Consider the following 9,988-nt stretch of genomic DNA (forward strand, 5'->3'; position numbering starts at 1 on the left):
CTCATTTGTACTGGTCTGACCCATTATTCGGCAAAATTGATCGATTGAGTGTTTTTATTTTACATTTGGTGAGAGTTGAGTGCGGTTCGGCGGCCTCCGGGTCTCACCCCATTGTGTTAGCTGCAGGCCAAATGGTGATATACTCTCATATGACATACGCTATTGGTCGGTCATAAAAGGAGGCTTGAAATTGAAAAAGCAAAAAGGAAAATAATTTCAGAGTTTGAGTTGGTAAATGTATTCTGTAGCACTGGCATTAGTGTGTGTCGACCCTACGTGTGGCCGTGTGTGGTACTTCTCATTTGAATGGAACATTCCAAAATTCATAGCTCAAACCTTCTCTTATAAACCCCCCGTGTTACACTCTTGCAAAGAGCAATATTTCGCCACGAGCTAAACCTCTGTTGTAAACTCTCACTTCTCTCTCTTTCTTTGCTTTGTCTCTTGTGAGAAACTGTCAAAGAAACGATGCGCCAGTTATCACCCACCTCAACTTTCTGTGAAAGGAATGAGGGCCACCCAAAGATATCGAATCCCCAATTACAGGTTGAGACCAACATGTGCACCAGTTTGATCCCCAAATCCCCAACATGTCCACAACATCATCACCAAACACAAAATCCCAACGAAACCCATTTGTCCCTTGCCCTCCTCGAAGCCAAGTGTATTTCCAACATATCCTTCTCCATGATCCTAACTGGTCTATTACTCTATTCTCGCTCCATGATCTCCATGATCTTCCTTGGCCACCTCGGAGAACTCGCTCTCGCAGGTGGCTCCTTAGCCATCGGATTCGCCAACATCACTGGCTACTCTGTTCTCTCTGGCCTCGCCATGGGAATGGAACCCATCTGCGGTCAGGCCTTCGGAGCCAAAAGGTTCAAACTTCTCGGCCTCACCATGCAGAGAACCGTGCTCCTTCTTCTCCTAACTTCACTTTTCATCTCATTCTTCTGGCTCAACATCAAGAAACTATTACTCCTGTGTGGCCAAGAAGAAGACATAGCCAATGAGGCGCAATTCTATATATATTACTCTCTCCCAGATCTTATATTACAATCGCTGCTGCACCCTCTAAGAATCTATCTTCGAAGCCAATCAATAACTCTTCCTCTCACGTGCTGCGCCGCTCTCTCCATTATCCTCCACGTGCCCATCAACTACCTCTTTGTCTCCGTCCTCAACCTCGGAATCGGAGGCATCGCGTTAAGCGCCGTGATCACCAATTTCAACCTCGTCGCGTCGTTGGTTATTTACGTTGTGGCATCAGGCACGCACAAGAAAACGTGGCCGGGTATTTCCAGCTCGTGCTTCAAGGGGTGGAAAAGGCTCCTGAATCTCGCGATTCCGAGTTGCGTGTCGGTTTGTCTGGAATGGTGGTGGTACGAGATAATGATTTTACTGTGCGGGTTGTTAGTGAACCCTCATGCAAGTGTTGCCTCCATGGGGGTTTTAATTCAAACCACGGCTTTGATATACATTTTTCCGTCGTCTTTAAGTTTTGGAGTGTCGACGCGTGTTGGAAACGAGTTGGGTGCGGGGAATCCTGTGAGGGCGAAAATTGCGGCGCTGGTGGGACTCTGTTTCAGTTTCGTATTGGGGTTCTCTGCGTTGGCGTTCGCGATTTCGGTGAGGAAGGTTTGGGCGACGATGTTCACGGGGGACGGAGAAATCCTTGCTTTGACGTCGATGGTGTTGCCTATCATTGGGCTTTGCGAGCTCGGGAACTGTCCCCAGACGACGGTTTGCGGGGTTTTGAGGGGGACGGCGAGGCCGAAATTGGGGGCAAACATAAACTTGGGTTGCTTCTACCTAGTGGGCATGCCGGTTGCGGTGTGGTTGGGGTTCTTTGCAGGGTTTGACTTCAAAGGGTTGTGGCTGGGGATGTTGGCGGCGCAGGGGTCTTGTATGATCACAATGATGTTCGTGTTGGCGCGGACCAATTGGGAGGGTCAAGCTTTGAGAGCTAAGGAACTCACTTCATGTGATTCTAACGAGGAGAAAAAACTGGTGGAGGAGGAAGAAGAGAAAGAGCTAGAGCATGAAGTTAAGGAAGGTTTTTTGGGATCATGTGCCACCAAAGAATCATCTGACTTAGTTGTTTGATTGGTAATAGAGTAACAACAAACTCATCACAACAGTCTCCGCAGGATTCATGGTTTATTATATTCAAGATTCATGATAGATAGAAAGATTATTCTTCTATACAGTCGATTATTCTTTTGTTGGAAAAGCAAAATCAAACACAGGATCTATTAATTGAATTTAAATGTATAATATACTCTTTCTTGAAAATTGTTTCGATTAACACATTTGGTTTATCTTTTAGCTTTTGAACGACGGAAACAACCAGAAAGATCGTCAACTTACTCCATGTTTTCCTTTCTATATACTCAATTTTGTTGCTTCTCATTAAATTGATTTGGGTGCATGTATTTTCTACTTTCTATGCTCATCAATTGTAAACGCCTAACCATCTTACCACGTTTTGCATTCAATAGCGTCAATAGCCATTTTATATTGCTTAAATTTGCAGGGAATGAATTCTCTTGTTTTCTTCTATTCGACCAAGGTTTCGTCAAAGAAAAAAACCGAGAATTTGTTGCTATTTGAAACTCTCTCTTTTCTTATTAGATACTATTATCTTTTAAGTGGTGAGATATAGGTGAAATAGGTTATTCGGTTTTAACTTACAAAACTATTTATTATTCCCATTTTTATCTTGTCTATTTTTAGATAGTTATCTTTCTACCTAAATATCATAAATTCTTTATTATCTTTTGACATTGAACATTGGTTATTTTGTTATAAAAAGAAATAAAGTCTAATAATTTACTTATATATATTTATAATACATTTTTCAAATTTCAACCACTTGATACCTTTTAGTCCTATCACAACTTCTACAAAGTTTATTGGAGAGATATCAATTTTCTTATCCAACAAATTTTCACAGATATTTAATATATATTATTACTTAATTACATAAGATTGTCACTAATCTAACAAGAACTTGATAATGAGGCGATCAATATATATCATATCAAACCAATAATATCTATTTCTTTTTCTTTATTTTACTATATTATCTGTTTATAATTGTTAACTTATTACGTACGGCTCTTTTTTTCCTATTAAACAAAGAAAATAAAACAAAAATAAAAAACCATTTAACAATTTGATAAGCCAGACTTCCATGTATGTTTCTATCATCTTGATCTTTAGTCGACCATGGATAAAGTCTAATATTAAGTAATTCATGGACTAACTTAGTATATCGTATGGTTTCCACCAATAGGGACATTCACACTTTTACACCTGAATATTATATTTAAGTATCCATAAAACTTTTAAACGTAAATACTTTCATTGAGTATCATAAAGTCTAAGTTAGCAACTACGTTTACCGAATCATGCCTATATTTATAATCATCTGAGAATATATCTTTTAAATACGTGATGCATGCCAATTTTCTTTAAAACTTTATGTTTGAGTTTTGTGTGTAATGGTTTCAAATAAATGTAATAAATTATTAAGAAAAAAATACTTTCAGCTAATCTACGAAGTTTGTTTCCTTTTCCTTCAGAGATGTTTCCATGTTGGTCTTTTCATAAGTGTACATGGCACTCTTGAATGTATGCTATTTGTCAAGATATTTTGAAGTGGAATGACATGAAATATTAGAGTTAAAACCTCTTCTGAAAATATTCATCTATTTTTGGACCCTTCTACATGTCGTTTTTAATTAATTAATATTTGATCTCCTATTTAGAGCGTAGTAAATTCACGAAAATTAATCTTTATGTAAGTCTAAGTTTCCAAAGGTTAGAAATCGATCTCTAATCTCTTAGTTAAGTGATGTGAGTTTTTCACCACTTCTGTCAGCTCAAGTTGATACTGAAAGTCTATTTTATATTAACTACAATAATTTTATCTTATTATTTGTATAAGTGCGTGCATAATACATTCAGTGTATTTTCACCCTCAAAAACAATTAACTCCAAATGAAAATACTATTGAAATAAAGTCAATTAAGAGATTTTTGAAGTTGAAATAGAAAAACAAATATATAATGCAAATTTTGACAATATTTTTAAAATAATGTACCACGTAGGATTATATATTTTTTATTTAGAGTAAGCTGAAGGATGTTGATAATAACCATTTTGCATTGTTTAAAAACTTGTTGATGATATTTTATTTGTTTTGAAAACTATACGAGCCTTGTGAAGGTTTTAAAATTGTAGACCTCCATTTTGCCTCTCTTAAAAAATAAATAAATAATTAAACATTTTTTAGAAAACTCACGCATGTTGGTTTTGATTTTGAATGATTTTTATATCATTCTAGGTTGCACGTCATTGTTCTTATAGAATTATGCTATTTTTAAAATAATTATTTGCAGTCATATGTTTAAGTGTATAGAAATACTTCATTTAACAATAATAAAGCAATGTTTTGGAGTAATACTAAGTCATACGTAGAATCAAAGTTGGAATAAAAGAAGCATTTACCTTCCCTGATTTGGTTGAGGTCTAATGTCGGGTTATCGGCAACAAAAATTGACCAGCCGCACTCTGACCAGTATTCTGTCGATTATTATTATTTATTATTTTAAACAATATTTCGAACTAAAAGTCTCAAAATGTTAATTTGAAGAAAGAGAATTACTTATAATATTGGTATATTAGCCAAACTAGTACATGTGATGAACTCGAGATGTATCAGATATAAAAAGTTGTGTCATCTTTTTCATCTCAGTCAAATCCAATTTGTTCTCTTTCAATGTAAACTTGTATTCTTTGAACAAGTATTTGTAGCAGTCAGAAAGAAAGAATATATTAAACTGATTACTTAATTTGGCATAAAAAAACGCATTGTAGTTTCTACTTGATTAGTATTTGGTGGATGAATAAATTTTGCAGCATAGCATTGTACATTCTGCATGTTACACTAGCTAAGCTTGGCTTTTCTTTTCCATCAACAATACTGCATGTTGACCCTTTGAACAGTTACTTGTTAGGATCGAAGCCTGTCATAAAATTCACGTGCAATAATATAATATTGCAAGGAGATGAAAAGCAGCTAAACGTGTAATAACCAATCTTTGAATTTGTGTCAGAAAGCAGTGTTCACACTTAGTGTTATCATAATCATGTAAGAAATCAAATGGCCTAGGTATTGAAATTCCAAAGAATATGCACACACCACACACGTGGGATTTTGGATTAACAAACCAAGATAAAATTATTTTACTTATATATATATCATAAAGTAATAATCTAATGTGGTATCTCCAATATATGTATTTTAAAGTTAAGATAAAATGCATTTTATTCAGGTTCCACCGAATTCCAAGACATCATAGAGGATAGAGGAGTTTCATTTATAAAAGACTCTCCTATATGTATATTGACTTTGGATGAAATAGGAACATAATGAAAAGTGAAGAGGTTGTGTTTTTCTTAATTCCATTCCTACGCAATCTAAGAGTCATGCTGATAATGTCTCGACTTGGTAACTATTCAACCTTGGGTGTTGTTCAACCTTTTCTCTTTCAATACGGTAGCTTCAACTAAGAACAACTGTTTTTCGTTTTCCGTTGCCGCAAGACATGTGTCGGATGGTCGCCAGTTCCTTGTGGTAATTGTTTGAAAATCTTTTGTCTGTTTTTCCAATCACCGATATCATATTTTTCAATTGTTTGTATGTGTAAATATTGGGGGCTTTGAAAAATATTGATAACTGGAATTTTGCTGCTGGAAAATTCTAACCATGGCCCCGATTTTTGTTTACACACTATAGCTTAATCACTTTAAATTTACCATTACAACCTTCTTTCAAAACTATCTCTTTATTCTGCCCTGATAAGAAAGAAGAAAACAACTAAAAACTATAACTCGCTGTAATGCACTGCTTTTGGCATGATTAAGTATGAAACCTTATACATCAAGAAAAAAACTTATCAGTTTATAATATATAATAAATGGATTAATATAAATAATATATATATAATACACATTTCTCTTAGGAATAATATGGAGTGTGTCGAACTCTTTTAACGAAATTATGACTTTAAAAAAAATAAAATATCAAACTAAAAATTAAAGTAATTAATTTATTTCTTACTACATTTGTGACGTAAATTTATTATTTAAATATGTATATATAATAATTTAATCTTACTATGTTAAATTGTAACACTAGGTTTAAGTTAAGTATACATAATTATATTAAAAAATAACACGCAATAAGTAACCATACAGACATTAATAATTATAATATTGAAAGAGAAAAAAGTCTGTCACGAAATTTCTTCTAAAATTCTAAGTATATATTTATAATTTTCTTATTTAAATTATATATGTAAATTAATAATATTAAAAGTGTTAATTGGATAATTAAATTTTATATATATAAATGTAAATTTTAAAGTCTATTAATTCAAACTTTTAAAATAGCGATATTTTAATATAATATAATATAGATATTGGCTTAAAAGTACATATATTACATTTATTAAATTTAAAAAAAAATCTTACATCAATGGCTGTCGTAGTAACACACTCTAAGTAAGATGTATCTATGCAATGTGTTATCGTATAAATTTATGTGAGATTAATTTTTCATAGTATTATATATCCATTTCTATCTTAAAACTTTTTTATCAATTAATTCTTTTTTAAAATTACATACAGAAACACATATTACATTTATTAAATTTATTAAATATCTATATTAAATGCATATCATAAGTAATATATTATAAGGAAAATTGATTTCAAATAATACTAAAAACTACATTTATTAAATATGATAAATTATAATATGTAGTTAAAGTATTAAATATAAAATCAGAGAAAATTAAAAAGTACAAATTATTATTATTATTATTATATATAAATTTCTAATTTTATAAATTAATTTCAAAATAAAAAATTTTAATGTATACAGAGAGAGGGGTGTACATTTCTAGAGTGTGTAAAAACATGTTAATAACATTTCTCATACTCTACGTCAGCACACATTGTCCAGATACACAGCACAAATGTGGGTCACTCTTGCTTTTTTAATGTAAAAGGTGAGTCAGTTGAGACGTGATTAAAACAAAAAAGGACTTGCAATACATTATTCCTTAAGTCAATATGCACGTCTAACGCTACTTTTGTACAACCATAAATTAAGCAACCAAATGGATGTTGACAATTTTACTTTATCAAATTTATTTGGATAAGTTTGACTATTCATTATTAATTTCATCCATATATCACATTCGTACAATACGGATGTTTTTCCCATAACAATTGTTTCTACCAATCAAATCATCCTAGTAAAACTCCAAAATATGTATAATAAATAAAACATATATGTAAATTACATACTATTTTTTCAATCTCATATTTAGCATACTTCACATCGAAATATATGACATTAAATTTATATAATATTCATTCTATTAACTTCTAAAGGATTCTCTTGTACTTGCTTCATAGAATTATATGATCATACGTCAAAATAAGATGATAATACAATCTAGACAAAAATACGATGAAACAAAGTAAAGGTAACTTAACAATTTAGATTTTATAATAGATAAATAATATTTATATATCTTTACATAAGTTTATCAAATACAACTCACAATATAAATAAAAATATAATATTCTTTTGAAGAGAATAATATTAAGATTTAATGCATAAACTAACATCTATCATAAATATTTTATGTATTTAGTGATCTAATCATTTTAATTTTAATTTTATTTGTGAAATCTCATGAGTATTTATCTGTAATTAGGCAGTGAAAACTTTTATGAGTTATCTCCATCTCATACGTTTAATTATTGATTTTGAACTAATTGTGATACTTTTTAACCATTGTTAAAATAGTTGTCTACACTAGTGTGTATACTTATATCACTTGGTGTAACAATAAAATCTAGATATCTCATTGAATTCTATAACTTAATATTCACAATTATGTATTATCTTTTTAGTGCTAAATTTGATACCATATAACTTTATTATAATCTTAATGTCTGCACTATAATGTCAAACATACTTTTACCTATATTGTAATATTTAACTCACATAAATTACTTACAAGTGATTCCTCCAAAAAAAAAAAGCATTCCACATCAAAACTCATTAAGCACCCAATAAAACATTCAAAATAAATTGTTTTGTTCAATTAATTTAAATCCAAAGAAAATATTTCATTAACAAGTCATCGAGGTGTTTAGAAAGAAAAATATTTCAATCTATATATTCTTTACCAAAAGTCCAACATTAGCATCAAAATATCATCATTTAAGTCTGATTGGAACATTTGAACGACTAAACTCTCAAAGCAGAAAATTGATATAATGTCTATTTAGCTCAAGTGATCAACTATACATCAGCCACCAAAATTCAAGAAAGAGATCATTGACTTATCTCTAAGTTGAGTTATCATTCATAACTTAAGTAATAGATCTTCTCACTTAAGCAATACTAGATTATTTAAGTGAGATGAACAAATCTCACATACTTTTTTAGTTCTAATTTAACTAGAACAACTAATTTAATAATTTAAAATAATTTTTTTCTCGAATCATATTTATTTCAATTCAACTACGTTCAAAGGAAACAACCTCATAAAACAAAAGATCCAATAACATTAACTCAATTCAAACTAACGTAATCTATCAATGATCTACATAAATCACTAGCTATATACTTTATATTATTCAATCTCATCATTAAACACTATCTGTCAATGATATACTTTTTATTTTATCATCAAAATCTAATTATGATCTCACATTTTCAATAACAACACAATTAAATCCACAACTGTTTATCATAGGGTCTTCAAGTTTCTACTCTCACCATTATATTCCAAACTTGTAAATCAATCTACTATCTCTTACCTTAGTTTCTCACAATCATCAATACTTTCCTAAATTTGTAAGTAAATTTTCGATCTTTTACCTTAATTGTTTTGTTCTTAAAAATTTTGTTATAAAACTATAGAAAAGATTTCCATTAGTACACGAAACCTCGTGCACAAAATAAATATATCATTATGAATCTACACTGGCAAAAACTCTTTCATCTTACTCGGTCATAGTCATAACAACAAACAAATATACAAATAACTTAAGACTTAGGGAAAATATTACTTTTATATTTTATATATTATATGTATAACTATTAAAATAATAAAAATATATGTTCTTCGTTAATTTATATTTTATCCTTTGAACCTGTAAAATTGTTCCTAAAAATATTTCATCTTTATATTATAACTTTATTTGAACATCAGCTAGCCGGTTAATTTGAAACTGAAACACGTCTTGTTGTTGGTATTGAGTTTATTTTAGGGGAGGAGATTTAACACCATGAAGAGTACACTCAAAAAAAAAAAAATCAAAAGATCATTTCTAAACCAAAAAATAAATTTGTAATGCAAAATTTTATCAATAATCATGGATAAAAATATGAATTTAAATTTTCTGTGGAATTTTTTTTACTGTTTTTTTGTTTGTTGTGTTCTCAAAAAATATTGATGGACACTAATTTTAATATTTTAAAATATATTAAAATTTATTAAAATATTAACATTATTGTATTTTAATGATTAGTAAAGGACAAATAAAAAAAAATCTAATAAAATATCTGAAATCGTAAAAATATACGTAGTTGCTTAAAACTGGTATACAATGTTTCAAAGAAAAATCACTATCCATGAGAGATTTTTAAAGGAAAGAAAAGAATACAAAATAAAAAAAAAGTATCAGTATGAAAATTTCAAATATTTTGGAAATTCCAGCAAAACAAAGTTGAACCTGATAGTTGTTCTCTCCCGTTGTCTTCTATTTCCTTAGCATCTGTCTATGATACGACATTTTAGTCATTCTCTTCCATTCATCCTTTCTATCCAAATACAAGTATACACAACTTAGATTTTTTGTATATTCCCATCCTAAGCATAACAATTTTTTT

At 30.5% G+C, this 9,988-nt stretch overlaps 1 pseudogene; it reads left to right on the forward strand.

The window, feature by feature from the left end:
- Positions 1 to 234: 234 nt before the first annotated feature.
- On the forward strand, positions 235 to 2,264 carry LOC124838141 (protein DETOXIFICATION 49 pseudogene; annotated as a pseudogene).
- Positions 2,265 to 9,988: the final 7,724 nt, after the last annotated feature.

Source organism: Vigna umbellata, chromosome 1 (assembly GCF_029865625.1).
Source record: "Vigna umbellata cultivar VRB3 chromosome 1, Vumbellata_1.0, whole genome shotgun sequence".
Taxonomy (NCBI): Eukaryota; Viridiplantae; Streptophyta; class Magnoliopsida; order Fabales; family Fabaceae; genus Vigna; species Vigna umbellata.